Raw genomic sequence first — 10,042 nt, forward strand, 5'->3', positions numbered from 1 at the left:
AATTGTCTGAGATGGGGCAATGGCAACTGACCCTTCTCCACCATGTCAGTGTGTCCCCAGTTCTCAAAGCCTACCTTTGCTTTCACAGCGGTTACAATCAGAGACCAAGAAGCCCCATGGAATCCCTCTAACCTGCTCTCCAAGAGGACTGGCTGCTAGAGAACGCCCATTCTTCCTGCTGGGACAGGGAGGAAAACAGGGCCTGTGTTTTGCTGCCAATGTTTTTTGCAGAGTTCATGAAGATTTGTCTCTATAGGAAGCAGGGTCCCACCAAGAAGGAAGATTTCACAGGAGGAAAATCGCTGGAACTCAGCACCCTGCTCCAGGGCAAGATTTCTCCAACTTTACCATGAAAAACATGTTCACTGCCAGTGAAAATTAAACCACGCTGAATTGTTTCAAATGAAGACGTCTGCAATGTGAAAACGGACAATGTCACACATTCCTGGCTACTTCTGCACTTCATGGTAGCCCCAAAGATCTAGAAGTGATGGAGAGCAAACTTTCTAGTGAAGCAAAAGCTCAGTCCTGACATACCTAATATGTACCCGCTCCTAAGGCTGTCGAACAGGAAATGCGAACTCCTGACCAGGAAGCCTTTTCTGCCTCTTCCCAGGGATTTAGCTGGAAAGCGAATGTCTGAAACCCTGAAACTTTAAGATTTTTCTCTAAGAAAAAAGCGCTTTCCCTCCCAGCTTGCCTCATGCGTTTTCAGGCTACACAAGAATTTCAGGCAAGACACCTGGAAAAAGCTGCAGCTTTCACATTGACCTTCCTGAAAACCTGCTGTTAGAGACTCCACTGTGAATCAATGCCAAGAAACCTGACTCTTGAGACTTAAACCTTTCAGGAGGAAATGAGTCAGAATGAGAAAAAGACATAAATACAGACAAAGATGAGGGGAACTATAAATGGCAAAGAAGCAGAGGATGAGAGGGAAGTGGGGAATAGAGAGAGTTCCAACAACTATTATCAGACCAGCTCTGTTTACTTAGTGGTCATTCTAAGTTGTTTTAACCTCCCTATTCTGGTGGCAGAATAACAGTATCATCCGACATCCTCTCAGGGCCAACCAGCAATTCTCCTGGGAAGCAGTGCACACAGCACATCATGCCTAAAATGTGTAAGAAAAAATAACCAAGTGCTGCAGCACGGTCATCATCGCTGCACTGCTTTAGCTGCTGTCTTGAAAGGCAAGGAAGCTTTGAATCAGCCCGTTGCTTAGCTGAGAAATGGACACCATGGGGCTGGTATTTGTGGCTGCTGCTATCATTCGAAACCTTTCAAAGGATTCATGACTGAAACAGAGCCACAATACTTTGTGCCTTGACACTGCTGCTTCAGAAGGTCTGTGAAGCCCTTGTGTGTAACTCATGCCTGAGCTGAGAGGATAAGAGACATCAGAGGCTCATTACAGCACCGTAGACCAGTAGCCAAATAATTAACTATGTCAGTAACACTCCCTCACAGACATCAAGAACACAATAACCATATCCCAGACCTGTAACAGAAACCCGGCTCACACTCTCTTGCAAGCAACGGGAGAAAAACTCTACTTCATGCTCCTTCATCTTTGGAGAGAAGGCACCGATTCTGCCAGGACTTGAATCTAACCTTCAGGCAGTTTCCTTGTGATTCACCATATGCTGGGAAATATCACATGGCCCTTCATGCTCTCATCATTCCTTTGTATGTGCACAGTCTGCCTGTTCACACATCTTCCCAGGGTTAGGATGGTCTCAATCCAGCAAAGCAGTTAAGTATGTGCTTCATTTTAAGCTATGAATAGTTCTACTGATTTCAGTAAAGGGCGAGCTCTATGTGGTTCAAAAGCTGGTCTCTCTAACCAGCAGCAGTTGGTCCAATAACAGATATCACCTCCCTCATCTTGTCTCTCCTCAGCAGAGCTACTCACATGCTTAAAGTTAAGCACATACTTAAGTAATCTGCTGGATGGGGGCCATCACATGAGTAGGAAAACCAAACTGTCCCAGCACTCAAGATGAGCCCCTCTACCTTCTACCAGGGTGATGACAAGTGATGAACGAAGCATGGCAGGAAGACAGAATGGGAGAGGCCCATATAGGTCCCAAAAATTAAACAGTGAGTGTGTCCATGTATTGTAGAGCTAATGTCTAAGGTTTGGTACATGTATTTCTATACTGAAATGTACTGTATGTGAACACTTTGGCAGTGCTTTATAATAAAACAGAGATGGGATATTTTAGAGTAAAGAGATTAAAAGAGTTAAATGATTTTTGTGGGAAAATATAAAATATTTCAGTTGATGGTAACTTTAATGTACTCACAAGAGGGGGAAAAATGAAGAAAATGCTGATCAGCTGATGCACAGAAGGCGCCCGTTGCTGCAGGACAAAACTTGCAATGCCTGTGAATGAGAGACCCCTGAATATCCTGCAGGGAAGGAGACAAGTGCCATCTCCTCCTTCCTCCAAGGACAGGAAGGAAGAGCATTTTCTCAAGTAAACATATTAGAACATGTGCAATGCAAGATTTTTTGCTTCTTTAATTGATGCATAAATGGGTTTGCCTTGAAAGATAATGGCTTGTCATAAATAAACAGATCAGGGTTAAGGTCTCTTTTACCTGGAAAGGGTTAACAAGCTCAGTAACCTGAGAAACACCTAACCAGAGGACCAATCAAGGGACAGGATAATTTCAAATCTCTGTGGAATGAAGCCTTTGTCTGTGTTCCTTGTTTGCTCTCTGTGCTCTCTTTGGATCTAAGAAAGACCAGACATGTCTCCAAGTTCTCCTGGAGTATTTCCTACTATCTAGTATAGTGAGTATTAGTTAAAAAGGCAGATTAGTCTTTTGAGTTGCTTTCTGTATTTGCAATTCTGTGTTTTGCTATAGAATTTCTTTAATTCTGTACTGTTATTCCTTTTACTGAGAAAGAAAGGAGGGGGGATTCTCTCCAAAGATTGATAAGTTTAGACCCTGTGTATTGTTCCATCTTGGTATTACAGAGACAGTTACTTTCTTTTTATTCTTTAATAAATCTTTTCTGTTAAGGACTTGGTTGATCTTTCCTTGGGTGAATTCTCAGGGAAAGGGGAGGAGGGAGGAGGACGGCATCCCTCTGTAGTTGGATCCCGGTATCTCTCCTAGGAAAAGGGAGGGGGGAGGAAGCAGGGGGGAATGGTTTATTTCTCCTGGGTGTAAGAACTCCATGGATTTGGGGCTCTTGGGATCCCCCAGGATTTTGGGGAAGGACTGTGTCCCAATACACGTACCTTATTGGGTGGTGGCAGCTTTTACCAGATCTAAACTAGGATTTTAGTTTAGAGGAGTCCATGCAGGTCCCCATTTTGGAACCCAACAGCTCTAAGTGGGGGTGAGACCTATGACATGGCTACATTTGCAATTGTAGTTTCAATTAGTTTTAGTAAAACTCTCTTTTATAGCTGGTTAGAAGAAAAAGGGCACTTCATTCTGCCGTTGTGTATGTTTCAAATTTAAGGCCCATGTGAAATCTATAGAATGTTAACCCTAAAAGGCTTCAAAGCAAGGTTTTCTATTAAATAATACTTGGATAAAATGAGAGGATTTTTTAAAGATTTTGAAACACTTTAAAGAGTTGATTGGTTGTAAAGGTTTGGTATTTGTAAGCGTGCCAAGGTCAAGTCATACACGATGTCGCCTTTATGTAGTTAGTTTTAAGTGGGGTGTAACAGTGTTCACACTGATGATTAATGAAAGGCAAGATGCCTAGGGTGTATTACAAGGCACGAGGTGCATAGAGATCTAGACACCACTCTGCACAAGCAGGTTTCTGTGCCCACCTGGAGGTAGCTTCAGGATTAGGACTTTAGTCTCCTTTATTCCCCACCCATAAATGTGCTGCGTCAGGACACAGTGATAAGCTTTACTGGAAGTGAACATTTTGAATAAGTGAAAAGACTCTGGGCATAAGACACTGGCTGATTGGCTCTTACAGGTAATTATTGATTATTCCTTTTTTCTGTGTATTAAAGTCTGTTAAAGGTGAGCCAGTGAAACAAGAATGTTCCCATCACTTACCCCAATGCTCTGCTATATTTGTCAGGTAAGACACACAGCTAACCGCTCCAAAACCAGGGCATGGGGGCTCAGAAGCTAAAGCTGCTAAAAATACTAATAATGGCCCAGCAACAGCAAAGACTGAAGATTTCACACGTCTCGTATTGACTAGATTCTCTTTCAAGCGATGTGCCCAGCTCCTCCCAGCCCTCTGCCCGAGAGCAGCGCTGACTGTGGGCCCAGCTCATTCACTGCAATCACTTCCAGGAAGAATTTACAGCCCCTCTGCTTGTGATATAAACCAAACCCATCTGCTCCAGACATTCCCGTCACTGCTGCCAGCCCCCAGCTCATCTCTGAACTGAAAGAAAAGAGAAAACGATTTAGGCAGAGACATTTGCAAGATTTCTATTGAAGAGTCTCAATTCTCGGCACATCCCCTGTGGAGCTGAGATCCTGTGCCAGGAATAGGGCCCCAAGAGAGGGCAGGGCACTGAGCTGAGCGAAAATGGAGACCTGCACGCTGTATGTGGGGACAACCAGGAGAACAGAGCACTAACCATGTTGGTTGAGGGTTGGGCAGTAGCAGAACCCTTGCCCAGTGCACTATGTCCAGTACCCTGGCCACTGGACCACGCATCCTCCCTGTTTTGCCTTCCATGCGATCTGGTTTTTATCAGTGAAAGCAACGAAACACCTTAGAGCTGCACCAGGGGTGGAGTTGTCTCTCAAGATGTTGAACCTCTCCCTACCTTTAACTTCTCCCTTGCTCTAGCTAAGGACAGTTCTCTGCATGGCGAGAAGGATTGTATTTACACTCTGCTAAACTGGGGCCTGGCTGATCTGACACCATCCCACACAATGCTTCAGGATTCAGAGGCTTTTCTGGTCTGTTGATTTTTTTCATGCCTCCTATTTGTACATTTAATGGGTTCAGGTCCAAGTTCCAACCATGATTAACACAAAGAGTAAAGGGCAGTACCTGCTGAATTGGATTTGACCTGTTCTCAGGGAGCCTGAGCCAGTGATGCTTATTCTAGATGTTAAACACACTGGTCAGATTTCTGCTTACACCCCCCATTGCAACCCAAGACAGTTTCACGGTGCTAGGAGCTGTGGTCTGTATGGGGCTCTGCTGCAGAGACCCAGAGGCAGGGCCCAACGCAGACCACAGCAGCAGGACTTCTCTTACACCTCCATCAGGCTCCTAGCCAGGCTGGCCACCCCCTGGATAAAACCAAGAGGTGACACCCCCTCCGAGATACTGTGTGGCAGACCCTTTGAGGCAGACTGCCCACTCCCAGAGCTCACCCTTTTCCCAGGAAGAGCTCTGGTTGGCCTTGACTGCATATTGAGACACACCTTCAGAACTGGAGCTCTGAGACTTTGCAAGTGTCCTTGCAACATTGGCAAGAAACAGGAGGGCCATTGTTCCCCAGAGCTTGGCCTCTTCCGTGCACAGAGTTAGAAATCTGGGAACAGTCTTCGTGCTGAACCTTCTCTGAAAACATCACGGACCATCTGGGTTCTCAACATTGTTCCAAGCCCCAGTATCAGCGGAAAAGGACAGACCTCCAGTCTGGCCAGGGACACATTCAGATAAGTCGGATTCCCTTCCAGTGAGAAAGTGGTTCTTCCTCTTCCTCGGTACCTGTTCTGACAGGGGTGTGTCATGCTCACCTGTCTGCTGGGGCTGCTGGAGCCAGGTTGGAACAAGGGCAGGGAAACGTTACTGGAAGAATCATGTTGTTCCTGGCACATGGTTCAGCTCACTCCTGGCATGGTCGATTTAGAAGCTAAATTGTTATTTTTAAAATGAGTAAACAGCAGAGAGCAGCAACCTTCCCTCTTCCCAGTTCAAACAGAGACCAAACAGACAGGAACACACACATCACAGGCAGCTGGAATGGCAGAGACTGTAACTGGTAATTAACTTCCCATTCACCCCCCAGATGCAGCCAGCAGCTTCTTTACGGTTGCTGTGGGAGTCACCCATTTAATTAATGAAGTAATTGAGCACTTCTTTTCTGCTGACTGTCAGACGAACACGGCATTTCAGAGAGAATTTCCCATTCTCCCTTATTTACCTTGCTCTGTGCTTCTCTAAGCGACACCACAGGCAGGCAGCACCGATGTAAACAGGACATCCTGGGACCGGACAGCCTGAGACCGGGCCATCACTTTACCTGGCGGACGTAGCTGCAGAGATTGCTGGCAGCGTTATGGGATTAATGTGTCTAACAAGCAACAAAGCCATTAGGATAATTCCCTGGAAAATGGTGCTTGCAGGGAAAGCAAAGGGGAAGACATCCTCCATAGCAGCCCAGACCACCTCTCCACTCCATTCATATCTCACCATGAGCAGAACCTGAGACCACTCACCGCTGTTCAGGTCTCATGATGACAAGGGCTTGCAGCCAAGACCAGGATTCTCCAAAGGGACCAGAAAGTTCACAGCTCCAAGGAAACCTGTGGCCAGGACCCCACATTGAGGTCACACTCCAGGCCAGGGGAGCCCAGAAGGGATGGCCCAAATCACACCATGTGCAAAGGCCATGCAGAGAGCCTGCTGCCTCACTTGTTTCCTGAAGCAGCTGAATCGCAGATGGCGCCTCATTAGGCTCTAGGTTCATCTGCCATTGTTAGTATCGCGCTGGGTAATAAAATAATAATTTAAGGGAAAGAGGCATTGGAACTAAACAAACCTGCCAACTCCCTCATTCTAATTCAGCCCAGCATGGCCCGGAGAAGAGAGCTGCTGCCCTGCGTGCCTCCTGCCAGGAGGGCAGCCAAGGGAAAACCCCTAATGGCTGTTGGGCCGTTTACTGGGCCAGAGCTGTGAGAAGCGGCTGTGTATTTGTCACCTCCCAGCACATTGTTTACCAGCTCTCCTCAATACGCCTAAAACAATATTTGCCAGCGACTGTAATTCAATACTTCACGCCCCAAAAGCTGCATCACCAACGCTAAGAGTGACATGATAAATGCACCGTGTCCCCCTGGGTTGGGGATGGGGGGAGCCGGCCCACTGTTGCTCCAGATCTTAATTACCCCTCGCTCTTTGGGTAAATCTGCTTTCTAGGACTCATATCCCAGCTGTGCTGCAACATTTAGTATCAATGTCTCCATGGAGCATCACAGACAGTCATATTGTTTTAAAGAACAAGCAGCCATTTGCCCCTTTGTGTAGCAGCAGGGAGCTCAGAGGAGCAAATGCTAGGACTGGAGCAATAAAGTTCTCACTAGATTAGACACACCAGGGTTCAAACTCAGGGTGTACATGTAGCAGAAGTGCAAGTGAAAGGATGCACTGAGAATGTGCTATAAACACATAACACACCGCACGGCGCCCACCCATGGCCCCTGTCAGGCCAGGCTCGGGCCAGGCCAGCTGGTACACAAGAAGCCACCTCTGCGGCACTGAGCCCTCGTCTGCACTCATGCCCCTTCCGTCGCTGTAGGAAGCGTCGGCACGACAGCAGCATGGTGCCACACTGCAGCCATGCTGCTTAGCACCCGCACGTAGACGTGCCCAGAGACAGCCTCAGACAGAGAAACTCCAGGAGTCTGCTCCCGAGGGCAGAAGCTTCAGTGAGAAACCCAGCACTCCAAAGCCAGGACACACCCAGAGCTACCCCCAGGTCCTAAATTCCAGGGTTTCCAAGAAGAGAACACGTGCTATCAGAAGAGTGGTGCAGGAACAGACCGTGCACAGTGAAGGCTGAGTATTGCACCCCCCGCCTGGCTTGCCTGGCTTCTGACAGCCAAGGAAGGTACCTTTACCCGCTGGGAGGGGAGGGGAGGGAGCCGAGACACTGTGGGGGTGTCTACACTGCAGTGTAAGCCCAGAGTTCCAGCTCAGGCTCAAGCCTAACCCCCCTTCCATCAACACACAAATCGCACTCAGACCCATGGTCCCAGAACCCCATGGGGGTGGAGGGTCTGAGCCTGAGTCAAATGCTAGGCCTGGACCCAGGGGTCAAGCCCTGTTGCTCTGCAGTGTAGACACAGCCCCATTGGACTCGTGCTCTAGGAGTCTGCCAAAAGGATCCCACAGTCTGACTTCCTTTGTTCTCTCAGCAGCCACGTCTGGTCACACTGCACAGTGAACAAAGGGCCAGAGTGGCCACGTTTTGGGAGAGCGCCGGGAAGTCTGGGAGATGGGTGGTTGGACTCAGGCCCACATAATGCAGTGCAGATGCTGGAGCCCCAGGTTGGGATCCAGGGTTCGACGATTCCAAACTGGGGGTTACAATTGAGTGTAGACTCTCCAGCCCTACACTAATAATCCCACAGTCTGCTCACTGGAGTTCTGCTACCCGGGGCTCACACCACAATGCAGCCAGACCCTCTGTGGCTTACACAGTAGTGGGGAGGAGTCCCAGAGACCTTTGTGGGCCGTAGGGTGTTTCACGGTTCAGCCGTAGCCACGCTTCTGGTTCCAAGGTTTTGCAGTTTGCCGTCTGCCCCGCTGTCATGCCCACGCTGTCAGACAAGAGTGGCCTCCAGAAACTGGGCCTGAAGAACTCTGCCCTTGGTTACAGACCTTGTGCTTTGTCCTCTGCAGCAGTAAAGCAACCAGTCGTTCTTCCTAGTTCTGGCAGGCACTGCAAGTGCTAATTTCCCTCGTTCCCGGCGGGGCATCCAGGGAGCCAGTAGAAGAAGGAGAGTTACAAACAACCCCAGGCCTCAGCAGCAGGTGGGCCACACAGGGACTGTGCACAATAATAACTGGGTTCTTCACTCTGTGTCAGCAAAGTGCAAATGGCTCGTGTGAGGCCTCCAGAGCCGTGTCATTCCCAGCAGGAGACAAGCAAACAGTGAGCTCGAGGGCCAACTTCTGTCCTCAGCCTTTTGAGGGAGACAGGGAGAGGAGCAGTAGAGTGGAGGGCCCACAGCGAGCAGCCGGCTCGAGGCTCTGAAAGGGCGATGTGCCCGTTACTGCTGTTCCTGACCCAGCCACATGGACTCTGCCTACAGCCTGTTACTAATGGGGTTCTCTTCACAGGGCCGTTCCTTGTGGCCACTCAGCCCCAATGGGGCATCAGCCAAGCCACACTTCCACGCTCAGTTCTGCATCCTGCCCTGCCCTCTACCCCGTGCAACTCCATCAAGGTGTGGGGTGTGCCCCCTCTTCCCTCGCGGGTGCCCACGCAACCCTGTCCAGACGCTGCCCAGGAGAATTAATGTGGCAATTGCCTCTGTCCTCGCCTTATCCAGCTGGTCTAGTGCAGGGAGCCTCAGCCTGTCTGCACTGCCCAAGCCACCTGTTTTTCCTTTGGTAACCCCCAAACTGCTCCTCCCCTCCCCCCAGGACCCAACATCCCAGAATCCTTTGTGCTGTTTCAGACAGGAAAACTCGAAGTCTGTGATACATCATAGCGTGCAGCCCGTTCAGTGTTACAGGCAACCACTCATCACACTTGTGTTCACTGCACAGAAACTGATTTTACAATATTGCCAGCGAGTGGAATTTATGCCTTCATAGTGAGACTGGGGTAAACTGCCCCATCCCCACTGCTACATATCCAATACACTTTGATGTTGCTATTTCTATAAGGGATGTTTTCTTTGCAGTGACAAGAGCTAGGTCTTTATATTTTTTAAATGAAAGTTTGGATCCTGTAGGAAATTTCAGAGCCTCCTAGAAATTCCCTAGGTCAGTGGTTTTCAACGTGGGGTCCGCAGACTACGTCTACGATTTCCAAAGGGGTCTGCACCTCCATTTGAAATTGTTTTGGGGTCCGCAAATGAAAAAAGGTTGAAAACCACAGCCCTAGTTCCGCCAACTTTGAGACCCCTCTGGTCTAGCAGCCCATACGATGCAGTAGCAGGCTCCTACTGCTGCAACACACACCAGTGCTGAGTGTTTCAGAGAGGAACTGGGCTGGGGACAGGCCAAGCATTGTACAAACATCCACCTCTCTGCCCCCCTCACAGGGAAGCAAGTATTCGTATCCCCAGTTTGCTTCCAAGCATCTCACACTGGTAATTAAGGCCCATGCCGCTACTGCTGGAA

Source organism: Mauremys mutica, chromosome 11 (genome assembly GCF_020497125.1).
Source record: "Mauremys mutica isolate MM-2020 ecotype Southern chromosome 11, ASM2049712v1, whole genome shotgun sequence".
NCBI lineage: Eukaryota > Metazoa > Chordata > Testudines > Geoemydidae > Mauremys > Mauremys mutica.